Source organism: Gracilinanus agilis, chromosome 6 (assembly GCF_016433145.1).
Source record: "Gracilinanus agilis isolate LMUSP501 chromosome 6, AgileGrace, whole genome shotgun sequence".
Classification (NCBI taxonomy): Eukaryota; Metazoa; Chordata; class Mammalia; order Didelphimorphia; family Didelphidae; genus Gracilinanus; species Gracilinanus agilis.
Window position 1 is genome coordinate 81,910,498 of NC_058135.1, and position 27,040 is coordinate 81,937,537.

Here is a 27,040-nt window from a genome sequence, read left to right on the forward strand (position 1 = left end):
CAAATATAGATTAAAGCTATTCTTATTCTTGGTATTATTACATATAGAAATATATGTAATAATATATATATAATATTATATAAAATATTATTTATATAATTTATATAATATTATATATAATAATATATAGCATATAGTAATATATGTAATAATGTATATAATATTATATAAAATATTATTTGTATAATTTATATAATATTATATATATAATAATATATAGCATATAGTAATATATGTAATATAGTGCATCTAGGACCTAATGAATGTGGATGGCCTCCTCCAATGTTTCAGATCGATAACCATCCATATCCTTTTTTCATGTGTAATTTTAACGTATGCTTTCCTATAAATCCTCTAGATATTATCATTTTTATCACTAGTGAATGGAGCATTGGATATGGAGTCAGGAAGACGTGGGCTTGAAAACTGCTTTAGAAACTTACTATATGTGTAATCCTGAGCAAGTCACAGTGTTACAGTTTTAACATCTATTAAAGGAAGAGGCTAGACTAGATAATATCCATGGTCCTTTTAATGCTAATGTTCTGTAACTATGAGATTTATTATTATCCCTTTACCTTTGCAATGACTTAGAGGGAAGAGAAAGAGAAAAAAATATAAAAGAAGAAAGTGATAGAATACATAAGTCAGGATTAACCCTAAATAAATATACCATTTGATAGCATTAATAAGATTTAAAAAATTACTTGATTTCTCTCAAAAATGACCCATTATGGGCAAGCAACGAATACTCTAAGATTTTGAATGGTCTGAATATCTTAGGAAATGTCTTATCGGTTCAAGACTGAGACTATGGGGCAGCTGGGTAGCTCAGTGGATTGAGAGCCAGGCCTAGAGACGAGAGGTCCTAGGTTCAAATCTGACCTCAGACACTTCCCAGCTGTGTGACCCTGGGCAAGTCACTTCACCGCCATTGCTCACCCTTACCACTCTTCTGCCTTGGATCCCATACATAATATTGATTCTAATGTGAAAAGTAAGGGTTTAAATAAAACACTGATATATAACATCAATACCTATACACATATGTACTGTATCTATCGCTGATAAATGAAGTCCTAGAAGATTAGAGCAAAATGGAACTTGATCATCTAATCCAATCCTTTAATTTTATAGATGAGGAAAATAAAGTAAATTTACTCGCCAAAGTTTTAGTTAGTGGTAGAGATGGGATGTGAACTTGGAGATTAGTAGCAAGAAAAATGACATTCTCATACTACCATATGTAACTATGAAATTAATTTTTAATTTAACAAATTTAAAATTTGATTAAGATAATTTGAATATTTTGGGTATATATATGTATATATATGTGATAACTAGAGCTCCCTGAGAGCAGGAATTGTATTTGCTGTCTTTGTATTCCCAGACATTAGCAGTGACTGGCACATAATAGGTTATTGGTAAAATCTTGTGAATTGCTGATAATCCCTCCTTTTGTTTTATTTTCCAGGTTATTTTTGTGTAGACTGGAATTTAAAGAGGAAATTTTTCCTCACTGGTTTGAATCAAAGGTAACAAAACACTTTTTCCTAAAACAAATGCTGTTCAACTTGTGATTGTTTTAGGAAGGCTGATACTTATTTTAAAAGAATAATGCGTGTTCATAAGTATCTCTCAAAATAGATAAAGTCGGTTTCATATTTTTATATGAAACACCTTTATCTAGTTGCTGAAAGTATTACATAATGTTGACAATAAAATTTCTGGGGAGGAGGAAGAAATATTGCCCTTTTCAAATATTAAATAGTAAATACAATTTTTAAATTTTATGTTGTTCTGAAAAGCACGTTGGGTGTGCTATAATATGTATGTAACATGGTTTGTTTTTTAAAGGGTTAATTGGTCAATCACATGAGGTCTGAATGATCTGTGATTGAGAGTGCCTTGATAGACTCCCTACCTCTCCAGAGCATTAGGTGAGAAGGTGTAATCGCTGCATGAAAATTTATCAGGGGCATCTATCAACTGTTCATATACCCAGGCCTGATACAATCCTGGGCCAGGCTTATTGATTTAATTGTTTAAACATCACATCACTGCAGGGCATTAGAAAAATGTCAGTTTTATTCCTGAAAACCTGACCCAAATGAGTGAAAAGCAGAAGGAGTAGATATCTAATGTAATTGATGAAAACAAATCATTTGCCTTCACTTTTTTTTAATCTAGTGGAAATCAAATCCATTTTATGAAGGAATTTAACATTTTTACACAAAGGAAATGAAGTAAAACCATAAAATCAGGTATAACAAGGTACTTTAAGTAAACCTAAAATGAAGGGGAATTTTTAAAGTCATTTTCCACAATGGAGATGACATATTCCTTCAATGTTTTGAACTCAGAAGGTAAAGAGGGTAATACTGTCAACTGGGTAAAAAAATGAGGTCAAAGGTCTTTCACATCTATTAAAATTCTCCTGTGGGAAGCACAACCACAATATGATTTCATGGACTGCATGAAACAAAAACTGATCATTAAAATAGTCAGTATCCCCTATGACAAATCAGTTTAAGTAGCCAGGTAATTATTTGGATCCATTCATATGTCTTAGAGATGTTAACTCAAAAGTGGATCTCACCCTAACAGTTTAGATTACAATTACATTTTACCTTCTTATGTTGAGGCAGGTAGGTGGTAGAGTGAATAATATTGGGATTTGGAAAAGAAAAAAAAACAACTTTGTTCTCCTTTAGATACTTATAACTTCTATGACCCTGGACAAGCCACTGAATCTCTGTTTGCCTCAGTTTCTAAATATGTAAAAATGATGATAAAAATAGCACCTAACTCATATGATTGTATAACAACTAAATGAGATAATATCTGTGGAGTGCTTTGCAAAACTTAAAATTCTATACAAATACTACTTATATTTCTTTTCAAAACTATTGCTTATTGTGTTTATATCATTTTCAGGCTATAGTATTCCTCAGGAAGGAATTTTATCAATGTGGATAACCTCTCCACCAACATGGATCACAACCACCCTCTATGACTGAGGAGAGAGTTGTTGTGGCCAAGAAGTCCATTATGTTTCAGTCAGCATGCTATTAAGCTCCAAAATTGTAAAGGCAGGTACCCAGCCAAAAAAGTGTATAGGCTCATGCTAGAAATCTTCCAGGGGTCCTACGTGGTGCTGGGGAAAGGGCACCATATTTATAGTCAGGAAGACTCACTTTCCTGAATTCAAATTTAGTCTCAGACACATGCTAGCTGCATGACCATGGGCAAATCACTTTACCCCATTGATCTCAGTTTCCTCATCTGTAAAATGAGCTGGAGAAGGAATTGGAAAGGTACTTCATTATTTTCGGCAAGAAAATCCAAAAGATGTCATGAAGCGTCAGACACGATTAAGTCTTTCCATTTGGTAGGATATGACAAATATGTTTTCGGTAGACATAGCTGCTTGAGAAAAAAGACATCCATATCACAATGAGGCAACAACCAACCTGCCACCAAACATTTATTAATCCCTTACTGTGTAATAGAAACTATCCTAGGCAATGGGGATACTAAGACAAAAAATAAATCAATCCCCACAATCCGTTCTCTAAAGAAGTTTATATTCTACTATGGATGGGTTTTATAAAGTGACTATGCAAAGGATTAACAAGTGAAGGACTCAAGAATGGTCTCTTGAAAGAAGTAGCACCTGCATTGAGCCATGAAGGTAGGTCAGCATTTTAAGAAGTAATCAATCAATCAATCATCATATATTAATTGACTACTAAGTACCAGGCACTGTGCTAAATTGACTTTCCTGGCTACTTTTAAAGCCCAACTAAAATCTCTTCTTTTAGAAGACGCCTTTTCCAAACTCTCTTAATTCTAGTGCCTTTCATTTATTAATTGCTTCTTCTTCAGCATGCCCTTGCTGGCTAGCTCCTAATGGGAGCTCCTAGAGCTTGACAGTCATGGGCCAGTCATCAAGGCAAAATTTTCCATTCATCTGCTAATAGCAGTGTCCAATAATGAGGAAGTTTTAAAAAATTAAAAAAAAACTTCTTCCTTTTTAGTTGTAGAACTGTGGTGACTTGTAGCTAAAGAAAATGGAAGCAGGCTGAAGAGTTCCCCTGGAAACAGAACTTCCTTAGATGTAGGTGGGAGTGTTATGGGCCTTGAGAATTAGAGGAAGAATCATCCCCGGTGAAATATTACTGCAATAACATGAACCAAACATCTGGAAAACAATTTGGAACTTTGCCCAAAAGGCGCTCATCAAACTATGCATGCCTTGTAACCCAGTAATATCACTACTAGTTCTGTATCCCAAAGAGATAAAAGAGAGGAGAGGAGAAAAAGATCTATTTGTACAAAAATATTTCTAGCAGCTCTTTTTGGGATGCCAAAGAACTAGAAACTGAAGGGATGCCCATCAATTGGGGAATAGCTGAACAAATTGTAGTGTATGATTTTGATGTAAAATACTATTATGGCATAAAAAATGATGAATAAGATCATCAGAAAAAAATAATTGAAAAGACTTAGATAAAGTGATAAAGAGTTAAGTGAGCAGAACTAAGAGAACATTATACTCAGGAATAGCAATACTATATAATGATCAACTGAGAAAGACTTAACTATTTACAGCAATGCAAGGATACAAGACACCTCTGAAGGACTAATGATGAAAACAACTATCTACTGCCATAGAAGGAACTGATGGAGCCTGAATGCAGATTGAAGTATGCCATCTTTACTTTATTTCCTCCATTAATTTTTACTAGTGTAAGTGATACGTGTCTTTTTTCAAACATGATGGACATGAAAATATGCATTGTATTTTAACACAGGTACAAACTATATTATATTACCTTCCATTTGGGGAAAAGGGAAAGGTGAGAAGGAGGAAGAGTACATGAATTCCAAAATGTCAGAAAACAATCACTGAAAATTGTATCAATGTGTAATCTGGCCAAAAACAAACAACAACAAAAATCATCAATCTCGCATTATACAGGAAGGAATCTGGTGTTAATTTTATTAATTTATCTTATCCTTACTTTATGTGTGTGTGTGTGTGTGTGTTTGTGTGTGTATTTTGCCATAACATGATGTATGTCTGTGTGTGGGATATTGCTGATTGAGTAAGAATATGAATGAAAAGGAAAAAAAATAGCATCTGTGGTGGATAGATAAAGAAGAAATGTGAAAACTTGTTTTTAATATGGCCACATAATTTATAAGTATAATTGAAAAGACATTATCATAATGGATTCAGTTGGACATAGTTACAAAGAAATTGTGAGGGGAAAAATATATATGCTAGCAATTCCTAAACTGAATGTTTACTATATGTCTTAAAGTGTAGGAATTCTCTGAATGAATAAATTCTACTTTTTCTGCTAAACTGAAGATATGCTGTCACTTAAGTGTTTTTCCATATGGATACATCCTTAAAACATGAAAAAGAGCAAAATAAGAAATCCTCTAACTCTTAATCATTGGAATATACTGTAGTGAACAATTATCAAAGTATTGTTGACATCAATTCATTATTACAAGATGAACCCAGGAAAAATTAAGATCTTGCTAAAAAGAGTAAACTATAGTCTACAAAGGTAAAAAGTCAAGGTAAAAGTAATAGTAATACATCAAAATTTCAAATGATACCTTTTCTAATGTGAGTAGACAGGGAAGGAAGAAGATATCTGGGAATTTATAGGTAACAAAAAATAAATGTTAAGATTTTAGAAAAATAAAAAAGCATGGCATGAGGAATTGAAGGACTATTTGCTCTGTACCTGGTCTCTATGGGAGGCTTGGACTTGGTCATAATTCTGTCTTGGTGGAGAGGAAACCACCAAAGTATAACTGTCTTCACAACTGAACTTCTAGATACCCATTGTCTGGGATTGACGAATAGGCAGCTAGGTAGTAGGTACAATGGATAATACACTAGGCCTGGAGTCAGGAAGACCGAGGTTCAAATCTGACTTTAGACACTAGCTGTGAGATCCTGGGAAAGTCATTTAACCCTCTTTAATTTAGTTTCTTCATCTATAAAAATGAGCCTGAAAAGGAAATGGAAAATCACTGCAATATCTTTGCCAAAAAAAAAACAACACCAAAGAGGGTCATGAAGAGTAGGACATGGCAGAAAAATGACAACATATTGTGAGATTGTCTAAATATGCCTAGGGGAACTGTGAGAAAATTAATTCATAATCCCAATTCTGGGGACAAGATACCTCTATGTCCTCACTTTAAAAATTATATTTATTTGCCAATTCATTTTAGAAACTTATTTAAAAATAATAATGGGATATCAACATATAATTTTAAAAAGAGAATGGAAATGTGGGGTGGGGTGGTGAAGCTCGGTATGTCATTTCATTGGTACAGACAGTGGTGTCAAACTCAAATTGAAATGGATCCCTATGGGCTGCATGTTAACCTAGAAAATCACAAATTAATTTTGTTTTATTGTATTTTATTGATTTTATTAAACATTTCCCAATTAAATTTTAATCTTTTTCAGCCACACTTGGGAATTTTTCCCCTAGGTGTAAATTTGACCCCTCAGCTAGAAAATCTTACTTTAGAAACCTCTTTCACCAGATACAGACGAATAACTCTTCTGAAAATTGAGAGTTGACTTCAACTTTCAGAATTATAGTTAGGATTTGAAAGAGATGGGACTTAAACCCAAGTTTCCCTTTCCTTATGAATAAACATATGAAATGATATTTTTTGAAAATAGAGAAATGTCTTTTTCCCTATGATCTCTTTGGGGTACAAACCCAGCAATGGTATGGCTGGATCAAAGGGCAGGCATTCTTTTATAGCCCTTTGAGCATAGTTCCAAATTGCCATACAGAATGGTTGGATCACTTCACAACTCCACCAAGCAATGCATTAATGTCCCAATTTTGCCACATCCCTTCCAACATCCATTACTCTCCCTTCTATTATTTTAGCCACTCTGCTAAGTGTGAGGTGATACCTCAGAGTTGTTTTGATTTGAATTTCTCTAATTATTAAAGATTTAGAACACTTTCTCATGTGCTTATTGATAGTTTTGATTTCTTTATCTGAAAATTGTCTATTCATGTCCCTTGCCCATTTATCAATTGGGGAATGGCTTCATTTTTTTTTTTACAATTGATTTACCTCATATATTTGAGTAATTAGACTTTTGTCAGAGTTTTTGTTATAAAGATTTTTCCCAATTTGTTGCTTCCCTTCTAATTTTGAGATCATAGGGGAAAAGACTTGTACAAAAATATTTGTAGCCATGCTCTTGGTAGTGGCAAAAAAAAATGGAAAATGAGGGGATGACCTTCGATTGTGGAATGGCTGAACAAATCATGGTATCTGTTGGTGATGGAATACTACTGTGCTCAAAGGAAAAATGAACTGGAGGAATTCCATATGAACTGGAATGACCTCTAGGAATTGATGCAGAGTGAAAGGAGCAGATCCAGAAAAACATTGTATACAGAGACTGATATACTGTGGTACAATCAAACATAATGAACTTCTCTACTAGGAGCAATGCAAGGACCAAGAACAATGCTGAGGGACTTATGAGAAAGAAAACTATCAACATTGAGAGGAAGAACTGTGGGAGTAGAAACACAGAAGAAAAACAACTGCTTAAACACATAGGCTGATAGGGATATTATTGGGGATATAGATGCTAAATGATCACTCTAGTCCAACTATCAATAACATGGAATTAGGTCTTAATCAATGATACATGTAAAACCCGTTGGAATTGTGCATCAGATATGGGGGTGTGGGTGTGGGAGAGTTTGGGGGAGAGGAAAAGAACATGAATCATGTAATCATAGGAAAATATTCAAAATTTAAAATTTAAAAAAATAGAGAAATGCAAGCCAAAACACTCACCAGAATGTCAAAGATTTTTTAATGATAAAATATGAGGTGAATGGGACTGTGGGGTAATAGATATTCTAATTTTTATGGTGCGAATGCAGAATTATTCAAATGTTCTAGAAAACAATATGTTAATATTTCAAGGGTTTACAAAAATGGCTATACCATCACAGAGTCATATGTGATTATCTATCTCCTCCTTTCAAAAGAAAAGAATACAAAAGGAGGGGAAAAGGCATACATTTGCATAAAAATATACTTGGCTTCTCTCTTTTTTAAAAGGAAATAGAAAAAAAAGATTATAAAGAACCTATCTGTTCAAAATTTACAGAAGATATGAACAAACTATGTCATCTTAAAGTAATAAAATTGGAGGGAGAGTATGACAGTGAATTGGGGTGATTTCATTGATATAATCAACTTTTGGTAAGAAAACTCCATCTGCCAAAACTTAGCAACATTCTGTCCTGCCACCTAATATTAGACAGTTGCCTGGGGATAATGGGAGAATAAATGACTTTCTTAATTTCATAAAGCCAATATTTGCCAAATATTGAGTCTGAGTTCACATCTTTACTGACCCGGAGGCCAACTCTTAGATGAGAACATGAATGGAATGAAGGGAGGAAAGAAAGAAGGGAGACAGGAGAGGAAAAGGAAGAAGTTTCAAATCAATAAAATCAAAGAATCTTTTGCATATGTACCATTGTGTGTGTGCGCATATATGTGTGTGTGTGTGTGTGTGTGTGTGTGTGAGAGAGAGAGAGAGAGAGAGAGAGAGAGAGAGAGAGAGAGAGAGAGAGAAGGTATCCATCCTCATAATGCAGGTTCTTAATGTTTTTGTGTCATGGATTATTTTGGTAGTCTACTCAGTTTTAAATAATTGAAGAAGAAATGAATTTCAGTTATAGGTTAGTGAAAATAAAGTTGCAATTTTTCCCCATCCAAGATAATAGATCCCCTAATGTCTATCAATGGACTTCTTTTAGCAGTCTGTGCACCAAAGGTTAAGGAATACAACTTTTTTTAATACTAAATTTTAATTGGTTTCCAGATTATATGTAAATACAGTTTTTCAATATTCATTTTCCTAATATTGTGCAATCCATGTTCTCTCTTTCCCTCTTCCCCTTCTCCTCTCCCCAAGAAGCCAGGTAAGATGATATAGGTTGTACATATATTCTGTCACATTATGAAAGAAAACACGCACTGGAGAAAAGTTCATGGAAAAAATAAAGAAAAGAATGGTATGTTTCATTTTCCATTTGGACTCCTTCTATTTCTTCTATGGCAGTGGATATCCTTTTTTTGTCATGAGCTTATTAGAATTGTCTTGGATCCTTGTCTCGTTAATAATAGTTAAGTCATTTGCAGTAGTTCATCACATATTATTGTTAATGCCATGTACAAAATTCTCCTTGTTCTGCTCACTTTACTTTGTGACACTCCTTATATGTCTTTACAGTCTTTTTAGTACTCATCTTGTTTGCCATTTCTTATGGCACAAGAGTATTACATTACAAGTATGTTCCACACCTTGTTCAACCATTCCCCAATTGATGAACTTCCTTCAGTTTCCAGTTCTTTGCCACCACAAGAAGAGCTACTATAAATATTTTTGAACAGGTAGATCCGTTTCCCTTATCTTTAATCTCTTTAGGATACATACATAGTAGTAGTATTGTTGGGTCAAAGGGTATAGACAGTTAGAACGTCCTTTGGCCATGGTTCCAGATTGCTCATCAGAATGGTTGTATCAGTTCACGGCTCCAAATAGCATAGTATTAATGTCCCAATTTTCTACATCCCCTCCAACATTTAGTATTTTCTCTTTTTGTTCATGTTAGCCAGTTTGATTGGTATGAGGTGGTACCAGAGATGTTTTAATTTGCATTTTTATAATCAATAGAACTTGGAGCATTTTTATATGACTAAAGAGCACGTTAGTTTTTTCATCTGATGATTGCCTATTCATATCCTTTGACCACTTATCAATTGAAAAAAAATGTTTGTATTCTTATAAATTTGATTCGGTTATCTATGTTTTTTATCTTAGCCAAAAGGTCAAGAAACGATTTGTCTATGTATTTGAGAAATGAAGCCTTTGTCTTGCCTTAATGATTTCTTCCCCATTTTGTTGTTTGTCTTTTATTCTTTGCATTACTTTTGTTTGTGCAGATACCTTTTAATTTAATTTAGCCAAAGTTATCTATTTTACATCTCATAATGTTCTCTATATCTTATTTTGACCTAAATTCTTCCCTTATCTACATTGGTCTCACAGGTAAACCATTTTGTGCTCCCCTCATTTGTTTAGGGTATCTCCCTTTACTTCTAAATAATGGATCTATTATGACTTTATGTTGGTGTATGGTGTAAGGTGGTAGTCTCTGCCTAATTTTTGCCATACTCTTTTCCAGTTTTCCCAGCATTTTTTTCAGATATGGAGTCCTCCTTCGAAAAGCTTGGGTCTTTGGGTTTGTCAAACACTAGGTCACTATGGTCTTTTATCTTTGCATGTTGAGTCCCTAATGTAGTCTACTGGTCCTCTACTCTATGTCTTGGAGAGAACCAGATTGTTTTGATTGTTGCCACTTATGATAGGAATACTGCTTTAAAGAAACCTAATAATTGTAATTCTGGTGTATTTTGGCATGACTAGTTTGTTTAACATGGAGATACCCTTTAGGTGCATGTCAAGATTGCCTCATGTGGAGGCCTGTTTATCCCCTCTGGGTAGAAGGGTACCAGTAGCCTATGTCTTTAAAATGGCAAGATCAGTCCAGTAGGCTTCCTTTTTCTGCTGTTCACTTCAGACATTCTCATACTGCTTCCAGAGGGTACAAATATCAGTTCACATGCAGCATAGATGCCATAAACTGACTGGGTAAGAGGGGAAGGGCTGTCCTCTGAGGACCAACCCAGCTAAGTTTGGAAAGGTTCGCCAGCAGCCAAAGATAACCAGATAATTATATGTACACACACACATATTTTCCACAGTAACTCACTCAGAATACTATCAATTCATGTGTGTGTGAAGACTAACACGTGGGACCCATACTTTTCAATTTAATCATGCATACTTGATACATTGATATGTATTATGCAGCTACTCACATAGGTCTTCTAAAAGAACACAATGAAGTTTCTCAGCATGAACATTTAATGTCTGGGAAAAGAGTTAACTGCTTTTTCTCATTTGAATGCGGTTCTATCCAGCTTCATTCAGAGACCACTGAGCTGCTTCTATTAACAAGTACCCAAGTGATCTTTCCTCATTATTTGGAGGGTGTCCAAAACACCCTTGACGAATATTTTTGGTTTGTATATAAGATGTGCTCTAATAAGGTTCCAAAATATTTGTCAAACATACTCATTTTCAAGTTGAGAGAATACATTAAAAAAGTGATTTGAGTTATATGTGGGCTCATTTAATGGTCTAATATTGACATGTCACTGTTGAGACACAGAATTTCAAATTTCATCACGACATAACACTATTCTTAGGGTCCAGGCTATGAAACAAAATTGTAACGAGATCACAATGGAACCAATTTAAAGCATTATAGAACCTGAGTTAGAAAGGACCTCAGATGCTATCTAGTCCAACCCTTTATTTTACAGATAAAATATCATGAGGCTAAATGAGTTGGCCAAAAATCATATAGGTAGGAAGAATCCAAGGCAGAATTTGAACCTAGCTCTTCTGACTTGAGAACCAGGTTTCTCTCTATTCCATGCTCAAAATAAGAGAAACAGTATCATGGAAAATGATAGTTGAAAGTGGCCCCCAGAAGCATTGTAATACTTGATGGAAAATTCATTCTGCAAAGGCTTTAAAAAATGCTATTCAGACTTTGTTTAAAATCTTCAATGATAGGGGGCCGGCACCTTTTGAGGAAGGAAGGAAGCAGTGATTATGTATCTACCATATTCAAGACACTTCTTATGTTAATTTATTTGATCTTCACAAAAGTCCTATGCAATATATGCTATTATTATCCCCATTTTATGGTTAAGTAACTGAGGCAAGCAGATTAAATAACTTGACCAGATTTTATTAACAAGTTTCTTTTTGTTCAAACTTCATTTTCAAGAGGTCTGGTGACATCATTGGCAGATATTTTGATTTGAACATTAATTGGATTTAAGGGAGGCAAAGGTGAAAAATGTAGTTGGCTTCATTCTCTGTTCCAGAGTAACTGGTGTCCAGTGGCAGGACAAAAAGTTAAGATGACTGACAATGGTCTGGGGTGGAATGGTGTCTTCCATGTCTGACCTAGCTCATTTCACCAGGGGAAATCTTCACATTCTTGGGCTGTGACACCCTTCCCCCAACTCACCAATGGATTTGGGCTCTATCAGTCATCATCAACCTGGTTTAGCCTGCCTACTCCAGATTATTTGGCTGGGATGTAGCCACTGTGCATGCTATAGCTTCTTGGAGCCATGAAGGCGAGCAAGCCCTCACTGTACACACTATATACCCAATAAAGTGACTTAGATCATATTTAAATTTGTTGTCCTTGTTCCAGGGTCTTTGCTTTATCCATTGTGCCACTTAGCACCTAGGCTAGCTCTCCTTGATGTAAAAGTCAATGCTGGGGTTTGGGTAGAGTACAAAACGCTTACCCTTATTCTCCAAGACTCCTCTCTCTGGACGCTTCCTTTTCTAAGTAAGGAGGCAACTTTCTATTCTCCCTCTTAAGGCAGTCATGGTTCCTTAGAGCCGTTCTACCTCTATAATATCTTTGTTACTCAACGCAGCAGCCTGGTGCCAGTGGGAAATCTTCCCTTATTCTGTGCCACTAGATTCCTTCTATCTAGTTCTTGCATAAAATTAATATAAATAACAGGAGTGTGTTGGGTAATGAAGATAGTGACTGTTTAGGATAGAAGAAATGAAATAGTAGGTTGAATTTAGATTATAAAACTGCGAAGATATTGTTTTAAATTCAGTAAGTGAAGCTTACCTGTGTGACTTTGGGCAAAGAATAAAAGCAATATTTATAATAATATGATAATAATAACTAGCATTTATAAAGAGCTTTAAGATTTGCAAAGTGCTTCACACATGTTATCTCATTCATCCTCACTAAAATCCTGGGAGATCATTAATATTATTAACCGCATTCTACAGATGAGAAAATTAAGGCAGAGAGAACTTAAATTTTTGACTATGGTTGTACAACTCATAGTGTCTAGGCAACATTAGAATTCAATTCTTTCTGACTCCAAAAAGAATATTCAGTCCCGTGTCACCCAGCTGTCTCTAGTTTAACCCTCTTCTTCCTCAGTTTATTTGGTAGCAGATTGAGGAGGCTGAACTACATCACCACTGAAGTCTCTTCCAATGCAATAATAACTTATAATCTCTGTGACCTTGGGTAAGTCACTTATCCTCAAGCTCTTCTTTAAAATGAGGAGATAAGACTTTATGTCCATTAAGGTCACTTCTAGGGATTCTCAATCTTGGATCCATTAACTTTTAAAACATACTTTAACCACTGTATTTCAACGTAATTTGTTTTCTTCCTATTAATTTTATTTTATGCTTTCACTATATTCCAAAAGGACTTCATCTGCCCAAGTTCAGATACCCGAGAATCTCTGATTATTTTTATGATACAGTACTTTAAAACTAGATGATTTTTATCAAAAACTTAAAAAAAAACAATAAATCTGATGGGCCACAATCTTTGGAGAGATCTGTCTGAATTTTCCCACAAAGCACTTGCTTAAATTACCATAAACTGAGACTGACCCTGTGACCAGTTTCCAACTGTGCTTTCCCCAACAGACCTATATCTGTCTTTCATTCTGAGTAATGGAGGTTGGCATGTACTGCAAAAGTTACTAGTAACATGCAATTTGACAGTAACATTGCATATCAAAATTGATTTGATACTATGTCAAACTATTCTCAGATTTTTGGGTAAGACATGGACTCCTTTTGGAATACAGTGGACAGAGTTCCAAATCTGGTGTCAAGATCAACTGAATTTAAATATGACCTCAGGCATTTATTAAATGTGTGACCCTGGGCAAGTCATTTAAACCTTTTTGCCTCAGTTTCTTCATCTGTAAAATGATCTGGAGAAGGAAATGGCAAGACATTCTAATATCTTTGTCAAGATAACCCAAAAAGGATCCCAAAGAGTCAGATATGATTGAAATAACTGACCAACAACAAACTATTCTCAACATATAACCTGATGCCAAGACTATGTGCCCAAGAAGAAAATATGAAATAGGTCTATATTGTTAAGTATTATATTATATTGTGAAGGAGCTGGTATAGAAACTTGATCAAAATACAGCATTTGTAGATATTTATTAAATTGTTTAATTTGTTAAGATATAAGGGAACCCATCAATACCCATTTAAAATATGAATGTATATGTGTGTATCAAGATCTGTGGTTTTATCTAAACAGGGAATTCCCAGTGTGGAAACTCCTTTTACTAATATACTTCTGTTAACAATTGTCTTAGATATTTCTCTTGGGCACAGAGAGAATAAGTGTCTTTACATGGAGCCAGTATGTTATAAAGTCAGGCTCTTGAAGTTGGGTAATTCTAACTTCACGGCCAGCTCTTAATCCAATACATCATGTGCTTTACCAAAAATAAATCAATGGTAAGTGGTTTTAAAATATGCTAGTTGATTGAAGTCTTCCTCCTTGGATACCTCAACATGATGCAGAGGTCACTGCTCTCATTCACTTATTAATTTTTTTCAACCCTTACCTTTCGTCTTGGAGTCAACACAGAGTATTGAGTATTGACTACAAGGCAGAAGAATGGTAAGGGCTAAGCAATGGGGGTCAAGTGACTTGCCCAGGGTCACACAGCTAGGAAGTGTCTGAAGCCAGATTTGAACCTAGGACCTCCCATCTCTAGGCCTGACTCTCAATCCACTGAGCCACCCAGCTGCCCCCTCATTCACTTATGATAGTAGACTTCAAACTTTCATAAGTTCTCCCAATTTGGGCTGTGGTTCTCATAAAAAATTTTCAAGTGTTATTTTGGAACAAGTGTAGGTGAGGTCAGAAATACTCATCACCAAGAGATTGGCCACTGGGTGAAAAATTATTTGTCCTAGATATTCTTAAAACTACTTACTCAGTTTTGGAGGGGTTATATACTGAGTGTGTGTGTGTGTATGGAACCAATATGAATATTTTGAAGTATTTAATTAAAAATGTGTTTACTAAAAATAAATATATGACCTGTGATTCTATTAATGTGTTGACTATCTAGTGGGGAATGAATCCACTAACAGAGTTAACCCATATATTGCTTACTGGATAAAACTTAGATGTTGCCCACAGGTAGGAAATGTTGGAGGGTAGAGTTTGAACCCAGCTCGCTGAATGAATGAAGCATCTTTTAAGGGTAAACTCTGTGCAATACACAATGTTAAGTACTGGGAGTTCAAAGAGAAAAGAAAGACACTCTCTGTCCTTAAAGAACTCCCATTCAAATGAGGGAGACAACATATGCTGAAAGTTTCAGCTCAAAGTTAGATAGAAAATCCTTTTCTATCTATGGCGCAGCAGCACAGCATTTGTTAATGTCTTTTCTTTAATGTAATTTCCAATGATGAAATTATATTAAATATGACTCCTAATGTTGCACTCTATCTACTACTTGATGATGCATTATAATAGAAATATATAAAATATGTATTAAGTAAGTGTAATATTTTAAAATATATGGCTCACCCTTTTATTTTTAATTTTTTTCTAATTTTTAAAATCCTGTCCAGAGGACATGTTGATACAATTTTTATGCTCACCTACATTTAAAATTACTACACGAATCCTTCCTTTTTTTAATTAAAGAAAAGCTATTTTAGTAACCTGAGCATTAGTAGGTATCAGTTTCTAAATGAAATACTGAGAGAGAGACTTTGAATTCGCTTTGTCTGCAAGGAAGCAGCTGGATTAGGGCAATACCCTGTGTTACTATAAACAAAAGAGAGTGGCATCATACACAAATCTTTTTATAAGCAACGCTGAAAACAAAACAAAAGAACAAAGTGTGTTCAGTAATGCCAACAGTAATTGATAACCTTTGCACTTCAGATTATATTGGTCAAAAGAGATACCAAACTACTACAGTAGGAATTTCTGGGTCACTGATGCCTACACAAAGCATTATGTAGCATATCTATGTTTTCAGTGATGCCTGAAGTAATTGATAACCTTTACACCACTATTACATTGGTCAAAGCATTCACTGCACACCAAACCATTATGCATTGAATTTCTGGATCAGTGACTACACTAAACATTATGTACAGCCTCACCTTTGTGTTCTCAATAATGTCTTAATGCATGTTCTCTGTCAAAATAAATATCATTTAGGCAAAATAAAAAGGTGCATTTCTTTGTGGCATATATAGAGATATATGTTTATGGATAGTCTATTAATTCTCCTCCTTAAGAGAGTTAGGGATTTTTTTTTTATTGAATGGTTTTTAAAACACACAGAAAAGTTCAAAGGGCATTACTAATGGAACTAAACTTCACTTAAATCAAGACTATAATTGTATGATTAAATGCATACCTGGTATTCCAGCTTTTAATAATGTGATTAAGTATATCGACAGTTTAGTCACCTTCTGGAACCTCACTTCATTGTGTTATAAACTCAGTGGGCTCCCAGAGACAGGTACCATCTACAAAATGACTATCAAGTTGACTCAAGTGATATCCAAGAAACCATAAATTCTCCCCACTTGATGTAACTAACCCCAAGAAAGTACTTTGTACTCAGGGAGAATCTCATTTGACATATCTTCAACAGAGTGCTTCTGAGATCTTTTCATAGGAAGTGGCATTTGAGGTCCATATGATTAGGTAAGAATACATTCAAGTTGCACATTTGTTCAAGGGAGGGAAATAGTTATAAGAAAAGCCTCAGAAGTAATAAAATGACAAGCTATCTTTGGAGAATGAATTGGAGGACATAGAATTGGGAGGTTCCTGAAAGAATATCTAGTCTAATATCCTCATTTTATAGGTAAGGAAATTGTGGGCCAGAGAAGTCGGTTTACTTAGCCAAGATCATATATGTAGTAAGGAAAAGAGCCAGTATGTGAGTTCAGATGCCCCAAGTTCAGAATCAGCATTGTTCCTACTATATGATACTATATCTCTAATGGTTGATTATAATTAATCTGTAGAATAATATGAATGTTATATCCCAATTTACATCACAGCTTAGGGTTTTTTAAAACACTTTCCTTACAGTAACTTTATATGTTAAGCAATGCAAATAGTATTCTCATTTTTAGAAGTGAAGAAACTGAGGCACGTAAAGGCTAAACAAAGTGTCTCTTCCTATAACCAATACATGTCAAAATAAGGAATCTGACTCTAGGACCTTCTGACTCTAAGACAACAACAAAACAAGTGTGGGATATATATCTGGAAAGGTAGTTAGTTAAGGGGATTAATTGTCTCAGTTGTATAGCAAAACAACCTTAGGATTGTCTTATATGAAATAAGTATCCAGTGAGAATTTTTGAGTGTAAATGAAATGAGTAAATCATATCAATCAAAAATGAAGTTGCATCCATTGGAATAGGCTCTAGGAATTCAAAACCAACAATGAAACCATATCTGTCTTAAAAGTTTAACCAAATAATAGCATGGAGAATGTGTCGAATCAAGAAAAAATGCAGATAGAAGGCTATATGAAGAGTTTTCTCACTGTTTTCTGATTAAGGTTATAAATATACTAAGGTTATTGTAATAGGTATAGGCTTTAAAAGTATAAAAGCAGATTTTTGCAAGCATATTAGGGAAAACCTTTGCTGGAAGTCATGGACATTCTGAATGGAATGCAGGGGGTAGAGAGGAGAGAGGAAGCAGTAGACATTGCTGTTTTGTGAGGGATTTGGAGCAGAAGTGCAATCAGCAGTCCGTATTTGACCTGGGATCTTGAAGACTGAAGAAGATTGTAAAGGCTCTAGATATCATCCTGCAAATCAATTCTGAGTAGGGAAGAGGCCTGTGTTCTGGTGGACAATTTGCAGACATTTTCCCTACCTGGTTACTTTTGGATCATTGGCTGAGGAGGAGTTGGTTCCTGGTATCCTGAAGATACCTCTGGATCACTTGTGAGAACCCAAACCCAAGCCCTCTTCCTCAAGTCTTTAGCCAAGTTGTCAATCTGACAGAAGCCAGGTTGGCTAAAGAACTTACCCTTTTGACTCCAGTCCTGGTCAGTTAGACATAGTTTCACCTCACCCCCTCTCCTATCCTTTCAAATTACAATTAAACTGTTTTCCCTATTTGTTTTCTTCATACCTTAAAAAAATCTGCTCCTATACATTTAAAGCCTATACCTATTACATCATGGACAATGAGAATGGAAAGGAGGGGATGAATGTGAAAGGTTTGGAAGAAGGATCTTTTTGTTGTTGTTAACTGAAAATGTCATTGAGAAAAAAGGAAGACACTAATAACTCATTGGTTTCCAGGTTGGGTGACCAGGAGAATTAGAATGGTGCCACTATGAAGACCAGTTTTATTCATGGGTAAAGAAGAATTCCCTAGCTTGCTCTCATCAAAAAACATCTCTCCCACCAATCTACCATAATATAGACTTCCTACCACTGGTTTAACATATTGTACATGCAGTAGACTTCTGTTGGAAAGTAAATGATAATATAGGGCTTTTAATTTAATTTGTAAAATGGCAAATCCTTATTCTTAAGTTATTATTATCTTGAATGGAGACAACTGGCTAAACAGTGGAAAACTGGGTAAAGGGAGAGTGATGAAGGAGTACCAGTGAAAAACTTCATATTCCACTTAGATTTGCCCCACCTTTAATAACTACTATTCTTTAATAGACAATAAGTACACTAATTTTTTACAATGGAGGAGAAAGAAATGACTGTCACTTTGTCTCAAGGAATTGAAGCAGAAAAAAAGGATTACAATTTGGGGCTTTGCTTACTGGTCCATGAAATATATAATATTTAATATGGAGATTAAGGATTATTAGTGAGGAGTTCAGAGCCATTCCCAATCAGATTGGATTCACAAGCAGAGTAATACTTATTACTATAGTGATGCCTTCCTGGGTTTTATGAAAGGTTCTGTAAACTCTTAAGACTATTTTATAGCCATATGTCATCATAGTCATTAAAGTGATAGTCTGTGTTTCAATGATTTGAACAGTTCCTAGCCTCCTTAACAACTAAAAGTCTGCCTGACTCGTCTCCATAGGGACAAAACACCTCTACCAATAATGTTAATATTATCTCCATTTTCATAGGGTAATACCTCAGTCCTATTTTTTTTTTAGTTTTATTATTTTTTATATGTCAAAAGTAAATGGATTACCTCAGATTTCTCTTATAACCAAGTCAAACAGTAAAATAAGACTGATAAAGTGACCTCCTGTGAAAGCAGATGAAGAATTTCATTTTTTAGCACCTCCACCTTTCTATTTTTTTTAAACACTTACCTTCCACTTTAGAATCAATACTGTGTATTGGTTCCAAGGCAGAAAAGTGGCAAGGGCTAGGAAGTATCTGAGGCCAGATTCAAACCTAGGATCTCCCATCTCTAGACCTGGTTCTCAACCCACTGAGCTACCCAGCTGCCCCATATCCTTTTCTTTTAATAACAAAAAATATTTTTCCTTCCCTCCCATCCAGACTCACAAGCAAACAATTCTTATGTCTAATCAAAAAACATGCCTAGTCAAGAAAAGTTTTAAGGAGTTAACCAAGTTCCTTTAGCCAATGTAAGAATCCCTTTTCCCACATGAATAAACCTAGACAATGATACTGATTATATTATCAACTCTTCTGTCTGAAATCATTGAGTAATGAGATTTTCTATGTTAGATAATTTTTCAAGATTATTAAAGTTGTTTCTAAGAACTTGAGTTCTACTTCTATTTTAATGAAGATTATTCTAAATTACTGTATTTCAAGTTTTTTAATAAAAAAAACATAGTATACTGAATGGTATCCACTATAGCCTTACTTTGGTTTTCTCACACATAGTAAGTAGCTACTTAATAAATGCTTGCTGACTTCACTTGATACATAGTTCAGTAGATCACAAGAACCAGCAGTCAATGGTTCAAGTATAGTCTAAGCAATGAACCAGGTTGTCTGAAGACCTGCTAAACTAAGTTTGGAGAGGATCCTATCTGAAAATCTTGCTGTTGGGGAAAAAAAATTGACCAGCAGCAAAATGTGAAGAAATTACATTGTGAAGAACTCATGTGCGGGGAGGCTGTAAATATCAGTGAACTCATAGATGTTTATAAGTAGACTGAACATAAAACAACTTTACTCAATGCTTCAGAATCATCACTGAAAATATTACCCACAGTCCTGCCCTGGAGGACTCTAAGGATGTAGAAGATCCTATAATCAATACTGATGTTGGTAATTGTGTTTAGTTGGTTATTTTGTCTGATTTTGATATTTTGTGTCTCTTCCTGAGATATCTGCTTGCTTTTTCTCCTTTACTCATATATAAAATGGGGGTGATAATAATAGCATCTACCTCAAAGGGTTGTTGCATGGATCAAATGGTCTGGAGTAAGCACTATATAAATGTTAGCTATTATTACTATTATGACATGGGCTGTTATCAATGTACTTATCCATGGTACACTCTTTGCTCTCTTTAATTTGCTGCCTCTTAACATGCTGTAGGGTAGAAATATGCAACCAATGCAGTTAGGATAAATATGAAAGTAAAGGGAATAAATTTGGATAGAAGTTAACTACTAATTACTTAATTGACTACTTAAGTCAAATATGTAATGATAATCTAGATTAACTAAATGGCCCTTTGGTCCTTATTCCCTCTGTTCTGAGCAGGGTCTGTTTCACAATTAAAGTTTTTGAATAAGTAACCTCAAAATAAACATTTTGAAAATTAAATTTCAAGTATTTAGAGACTTTTCTGAAAGATAAAGTCATGTGAGAGGATACTAGATGTTTTTTCTCAATGAACTCTTCCCTAAATGCTTCTGAAAAAAAAAGCCTAACATTTCTTTGTTCAAAGACTCCTTCCTATTGTACTTCTGTTACATTTGAGCTTCAAAGCATTCATCCTTTTCATTGAATGAGCCTGCTTCTTAAAGTCAACTTGTGCAGTTGGTTTAATTTCCCCATAAAAATTTGAACAAAAAGAAAAAAAGACTTTTAGGCCCTCTGTTTGGGAACTGGAAAGTACTGTCAGAGGAAGAGGTATACTAAAATATCTGAAGTGCCACCTTTTCTAGTAGCAAGATTAGAAATGAAAAAAGACCTGTCAAGCGGTGCCCATTAAGAATATCATTCCATTCTATTTAAACAAAGTTACCTTTTGTTGGATGGGAACACTTCTCAACAGAATCACTCAAGTTGAACTAAGTGAAGCTGGAATCTTGACTGAGAAATAGGAAAACATGATATTCTCTAAGGAGACTGACAAAATGAGAAATAGAGACTTTGAAGGTTTTCCATTGGATAGGAAAGAGTGGAATTATCCAGAGTTGAGTTGAAAAAACCATTAGCCTTTAATCAAGTAGAGAAAGAAAAAATAAAAATAAAAATATGTTAAGACAGAAAAGGGACACATTAAGGAAGGGCGTTTCAGGAACATAAGACTTGAATTGATGATACCATTAATATCTACTACCTCAAAGACTGAAGATAGTTTCTAGGAAAGTTTTACTTTATCTCCAACTTCCCCTCCCAGCATCTGTCAATTGAACAGACTTTGTGATATACAACTGTTGCTTCGTTTTTACCCAAATATTCCTTAGTATCTTGAGTTCTACCTCAGTCACAAAGACACCAGAAGCTAACTAGAAAAATAGATATAAATTAAAGCAAAGAGCCAAACCTCTGCCTAAATGATTGTGATTGAATTGATAATTTTTGATTTAATATAAATTCTTTCAAGCATCAAAGTCGAGAACAACATGAGCATTATGTTGCCCCATAGGCTCAAATGATTCTATTTCTATGAAGTGCAGAGTGAAGGAAGCAGAACCATGAGAACAGTATATAATAATCATAATAATTACAAGGAAAGCAACAGTAAAATATATGAAAATTGTGGAATGTATTGGCCCACTATGAGTCAAAAATATTGAGAGTTTTCTCCCTCCATTCTGTGAAGCAGTGGAAGTTTCTGAATATTAGACTTACACTTTTGGTTATGAACAATGAACCACATTATTTGATTAAACTGTACCTTCTTATAAGTGCTCTATTTGAGGGGACAGAAAATTCAAGTAACATTAGGGGGAAAAATAAACTCTTTGTGTGTTTAAGAAGAAAAAAGCTTTGCCTGGAGTGTTGTAAATTAAAGTATTTTCCCTGAGGCACAAATTTTGTGAGGTCCCTTCACCAATACAGGGATCAGGCAGCTTTGCCATCAGAGGACCAACTTCAAGAAAAAAAACAAAAACAAAAATAAACATGACTCTACCAGCAGGTGCTAAAAAGGATATGAGATCTGGAGCAAATCCAAGGAGTCAGCACATGTGGTTTTCTACTATTATTATTTAGACTGCATATTGTTCTTTTATGACATTCTCTTCCCATCTTGCTCTTTTAGGGCAACCCAGAGTTGTGCACATTCAAACTAGATTTTAAGCACTTGAAGGGAGTGGCTTATCTTTGGGGAGGGATGCAGCCTATATTCATATTAATTTGCTAATTGTTTTTCTTTCATTTTGGGGATCTGTAATATCCTCAGGCAGTTAGAGCTCACCCCCCTCCCCTTTCCCCATTAAATACAGAAGGTTGTAAAGGCAAAACATCTGATGATTCTGCTCTTGTCAAGTCATTCTGATATTAAAAGCTCCATAGTTGATGAATCCTGTAATGCTGGTGAAGCCTGGCACATTTATGTTTACAATTCCTTTTTTTGCATCTTTTAAATATTCAAATCAATCCCAGGCCACACGATATAGCTTCTAGACAAAACTTTCATGGGAATGATTCCCAGAAGAGCTACATATACTGCAGCCAAGATAATACAATAATTGCCTTTTGGAAGGACAATGCAATTTTCCCACAGATGGCGTACTTCATGTGCTGATAACTCATGCTGATGCTTGTGAGTGTTCTGAATCTCTCATGGAGTTTCTCCGGTGACCGTCTCCCTCGTACCCAGTTTAGGACACAACCTAATTTGAAAGCACATGGTCGACTGTGAATTCATGGTAACTACTATAATAAAAATTAAAAACAAATATAAAAGGAAGCCAAAGCTTGAGCAATCATAATTATTAATCTTGGTCATGAAGAATAGAAGATAAAATTAAACTTTCCCACTTTTAGTAGAGAAGAAGAGTAGCTGAAGTTTTAATATGTTGCTTTCTCTGTCCAGTGTGAAATCTATGACCAATGGGTTTACTTAACTCTTTTGTTTGGTATAAAGGAGGTCCCTGGGTAAGAATCAATTGCATTCATAAATGACTTAGAAACAAAGCAAAACATAATTAAAACTTAATTTTTAAAAAATGGTTAGGCACCAGATGTTTTCTAATATCCAAACTCCAAGTGGATACTGTTGTTTTTGTTGTTACATCACTTGTCTTACTCTTTGTGACCGTATTTGGGGTTTTCTTGGTAGAGATACTGCAGTGCTTTGCCATTTCCTTCACCAGCTTATCATACAGAAGAGGAAACTGAGGCAAATGAGGTTACATTACTTGCCCAGAGTCAGATTTAGATGTTTAAGGACATATTTGCATTCAAGATGATTCTTCCTGACTCTAAGCCCAGCACTTTATCCACTTTCCCACCTAGTAGGTATACTACAGCATAATCTAAGACCTGTAGTAGGAAATGGAATGAAGCATGGATATAAATGAATACCCTTCCAGATCTGGAAATAAAGTACAATGCGGAGCATAAGACTCATAAGAGTATAGCTTAATCCTCAGTAGATAAAAATAATTTACATTTCTATAATGCTTAAAGGCTTTCTAAACACTTTCTACAGCATTCTAGTTATGAAAGTCCTCATTTTACATATGGGGAAATAAATTCACAGTGGGTTATGAATTGCTTGAAGTCAAATAGCCAGTATGGGGTTATAGTTGGGATTTGAACCTGGGCTTGTGCTGTCACAAAATGAAGCCTTTCTGAACTAGAGCTGTGTTTAATGATAACCCAACTTCTAATATTATTGAATGCATGATCACTGTAATATGAAAGAGTTTAGGGTGATTATAAGACATTTGCATGAAAATATTGTTGTATCTCTGCTTATTATTAATGTATTCCAATTTATATTCATAGTCAATTTATAAGTTACAAAGAATGTTCCCTATAGAACTTAACTGAATGGCATAGTGGATCTGAATCTGAAATCATGAAGACTTGAGTTCCAAGTTGGCACCAGGCACTTATGAGCTCTGTAACCCTGGGCAAGTCACTTAACCTGTTTACTTCCATTTCCTCAACTGTAAAATGGGTATAATAATAGCACCCATTACCCTAGGTTTCTGTGACAATCAAATGAAATAATACTCATGAAGCACTTATCATGGTGGTTGCACACAAAATAGGTGCTTAATTTTCATTATGCATCTTTTTTACCTACCCTTTGAATAGGAAAAAACAGACTTTGTGACATTATACAAAGTATATAAATATATATTTAATATGTATTTTGTATACTATAATGTATAAGTGTAAACAGATATTCATACATATACATATGTTTAATAGAATTTATATTTTTATAATTTGTATAATATATATAAATCTATGTTTAAATACCAAGTATATAAATATAGACAAGTAATGTAAATGGCTATAAAGACAGCTCCCAAAGTTCATTCTCATCCATTTTGAAAGAATTACTATCATATGGTGACTTTGCCACTGATAGAATACACACACTAATCATATCCCTGAAAATACAAGCAAGGAGTTAATATATAGCTCTCCAGGGCCTGAGGAGGAAATGATCTATCTGAACTGGTCTACAGATATTATGGAGGTCACATTTTCAGTGCTAGGATGATTTTGTTGGTGAGAGGAACCCTCTGGCTGGATGATTTGGACAGCATTTACTAGGAACTGCTCCTCTAACTTCTACAATATGGACATAATGAACAATTGCTCATAGCCTTAAATCTGGAAAGGGCTTTAAGGATCCCTTATCCCAACCTCCTTATTTTGTTTAAATCTTTAGGAGTGATGGGATTTTGCATTTAACTAGTGATATCTCACTGGTTAGGGACTTATTTGGGTCTAGTGTAGATGTCGAATTTGGTTCAGGTAAGAGATACAAATAGGTGGTCCTAGGAATTCCATCTACAAGATCATGCCACATTATTCCATCTAAGAAATCACTCAAAATTGTAAAGAAAAATGCCACAAGACTGAAATGATAGCTGTAAGATCCTCACCAAGCTGCTAGTTATATTCTTAAATCCTAAATATTCTGAACATTAACCCAGGGCACTGGTTAGAAATACTCTTTCTATAATACCACAACATTATCAAATATACCATTGGTAGAAAGAAATATTATAACAGACATTTGGACTTAAAAGAAAGATAACATTTTGGGGGGCAGGGACCCTTGAATTGCATAAAAAAATGAAAGTATCTTTGACATCTTAATTACTGGAAGCATGCTAATTGAAATCCAAATTTTCTTTGTTCACAACCTTCAATATGTCTTAAAACATGTAAATCTCAATTTATCTTCAATCCAATCCATTTTCAATCCCTTTTGAGAAAAGGGGGAAATTATACCTGGAGAAATTAAATGGCTTGTTCAAAATCACATTCTTTGTCTTTCCAGTAGACTTTCTATCATTCCGCCAAAAGACTTAAATACAATACCTATCAAAGCTTAATCTATAATTTGGAGGTAATAAGAGTGATACATAACTTTCAGTATTTAGGGGAAGAGATTTGTTTTTCAAGTAAGAAATAATAGCACATGTTGATTAAGCTCAATATTATTTACTTTACTGAGTAAACTTTGGAGCATTGGGGGGGATTTTCTTTATATGATAAAACTGAATTATCTCTAATAATGAGTAACTTATTTATGCATGACTATTTGTGAATATGGCTGACTTTTACTGAAAAAAGACCCAGTTTCCTTACACTGTTAATCAAAGTGCAATTGCCATGAGACTATAAATTTTAAAATAATATCTAAGAATTCAAAGTGGCATATTGTTGTGAAGAATGCTCATAGTTCAGTTTCTTAGAATAAATAACATTTTAAAATTGTATTAAATATCAGTACCATTTTCCATATTCAGCTCAGACATTTACATTTATTTTTGGAGATGAACTCTGTATGTATGTGTATTTAAATTATGGATTTGCCTTGGTAGTAAGTAATAATGCTACAACTCTCTTTGGAAAGAAAAAGGATTTTTTAAAATGGGATTTTGGCACTTACATAAAAAGTGCATATGATTTGCTAGTTTGAATCTGTGCCTTTTGTGCAAATATGAGGTGTACTTCAGTCACAAAAAAATAATAGGGTAAGAGATTGCAAGTTCATCAAATAATAGCTTCTTTTGATTCCCTAAGGAACTACCATCTGTTCTGCAAGTTTCTGAGATTGGTGAGACTCAAATAAATGCACCTTGTAAGAAAAAGACAAGTAAATGGGAGAAGACAGGAAATGAAGGTGTATAAATAAGAAAATTGAAAATATGTGGTTTCTTTAAGAGTAATAGAAAAATGACAGAAGAAGGATTTCAGTATGATTGTTAAAAATAATTAGAAAGCATTTAACTTCTGGGAAAATACTATGAAAATGAGAAAACACTGTCGAAGTCCTGACTTTCAAATTTTAATCCAATGATACATTCTATAATTATTCATTTTTCTAAATATAGTTCTTAGTTGTAATGTCTGCATACTACATGATATTTTGTGTTTTATGACTTATAAAATGCTGATATTTATAAAAAAGAATTTTCATTATTATTTACTATACAGTTAAGCACAATATCCCTATTAAATTACATACAAAATAGTGAGCAAGCTTGAAAAAGTGAGAGATTATATATAATGCTAGAGTTTTCTTGATAATTTTAATTTTTATTTTTTCCAGATTACATATTGATACAAGTTTATAATCATTTTTTGATATGTTGGGACTTTTGTTCCCTCCTTCCCTCCCAGACATCCCCATGA